This window comes from Schistocerca serialis, chromosome 3, assembly GCF_023864345.2.
Source record: "Schistocerca serialis cubense isolate TAMUIC-IGC-003099 chromosome 3, iqSchSeri2.2, whole genome shotgun sequence".
Taxonomy (NCBI): Eukaryota; Metazoa; Arthropoda; class Insecta; order Orthoptera; family Acrididae; genus Schistocerca; species Schistocerca serialis.
In genome coordinates this window covers 513,789,345-513,791,281 of record NC_064640.1, presented here as the reverse complement: position 1 = coordinate 513,791,281, position 1,937 = coordinate 513,789,345, and positions in this window count along the sequence as shown.

Genomic DNA, 1,937 nt, shown 5'->3' with positions numbered 1-1,937 from the left:
CTGCTACGAAATGAAATGGCAGCCCAGACCATTACTCCCCGCTGTCAGGCTGTGTGGAGGTGACAGTCTAGTTGGCATCCCCCTACTGTTCAGTTTGTACTGACCGTCACCACCCCCCCCAACCCCCCCCCCCCTCCTCCCATGCAGCCTTACATACTAGGAGTGATGGTCTGGGATGCCATTTTGTTTCACAGCAGGCACCCTTTGGTTGTCACCTACTGCAGCCTTACAGCACAGCAGTCAACAACATTCAATGCCGCATTGTGTTGACCTTCATGGTAAGCCATCCTCAGCTTACATTTCAGCAAGATAATGCCCACTCACTCACAGTGGGAGTTTCTATTGCATCTCCTCACACATGACAAACCCTGCCTTCTCCAGCAAGGTCACAAGATCTCTCCCCAGCTGAGAATCTTTGGAGCATTATGGGCAGGGCCCTCCAATCAGCTCAGGATTTTGATGATCTGATGCATCAGTTGGACAGAATTTGTTATGATATTCCTGAGGAATTCACTTCCTTAATTTGTAATGCTGTTTGTCTTGAACAAATCATCCAATTTTTCTGAAATTGTTATCATTTGTTTGTCTGTACATGTACATTACATCTGCTGATTTCCATCCCAGCCAGACAATTCCTTCATGGTGCAACATTTATTTTTTTTTCTTAGATTATATTTACTCCAAACTCTTGGTTACTGTACCAGAGGATATGACACTCTACCACACTATTAACCAATTAGAAAGGTAGGGTTTAACACAACTCATCATGTGGGCTGTAGAAAGCAGACTTTGTTTTGTGCTTGTCACTCACAAGTCCCTATCCCCCCTCCCCCTCTTAAAACAGGCACGCGCATGCACACACGCACGCACGCACACACACACACACACACACACACACACACACACACACACACACACACACACATACCTGTATCTCTTCATTTCATATGTCAAATACAGGGTAAGTCAAAAGGATACACACAGGCTAATTGATTTGTGTTTCATAAAGTATAATTTGTACATGAACAGTCTACATATCAATGAAAGGAGGAAGTTTCAAAGTTTTTTGTAACATACGTTACAAATATTCTGTGTGTCCTCTGTTTGCTGCACAGCAATCCAGCAATCATCTAAGCAGTAGCCAGACTCATTCTGCACATTAAGAAGCATATCTGGTGAACTAGATGTAGTTCACTGAACCATCTTATACTTTTTCTTGTTGGTGGCTCAATGCTGAATCAGAGACAAAAAGTCCACTGTACTATAACTACCAGTCACTTCCTGCAAATTCAAGAATGCAGAAAACCTTCTGCTGCAATATAGGCATCTTACTCACAGTTGCCTATTAGCACAAATACCCTAGTGGCCATTTATGCAGCTAACACTATCTTCTGTCATCTCTGCAACTAGTGATTAATAAAACAAAACATTGGACTTTCCTCTTTCCTTTGACGACTTTTCATGTACCATCTATAGGTCATGAAATGCAAATTCATTAAATTGGATCCAACTTTTTGAATAACCATGTACTATAGTACACACATTAAACACAGGTGGGATATCTCTCATTCAAAGTAATCATTGATCCCTGTCTTTCATACATAAAAAATACGGAATTCCTTAAAGAGGCCTGTGATCTCTCTCACACAAAGTAATCATTTTATCTGTCTGCCTGTCTCTCTCTCTCTCTCACCCAGAACAGTCACAAATCACCTAATCATTATAATAAAGTACAAGAAAAACAATATATATGCAATAAAACTTGATCAAAGTGGAACGTATATAATTTGGAAATCTGCCCAAACTGTACAGATATTTCAGTCACAAGACAGTCAATACTCTCTTACATGCTAATTTTTTGTGTAAAGCGGAATGAGCTTAACATAGGAATGGAATGCAAATTTTTAAGATTTAATTAACAATTCATTGTATAATAT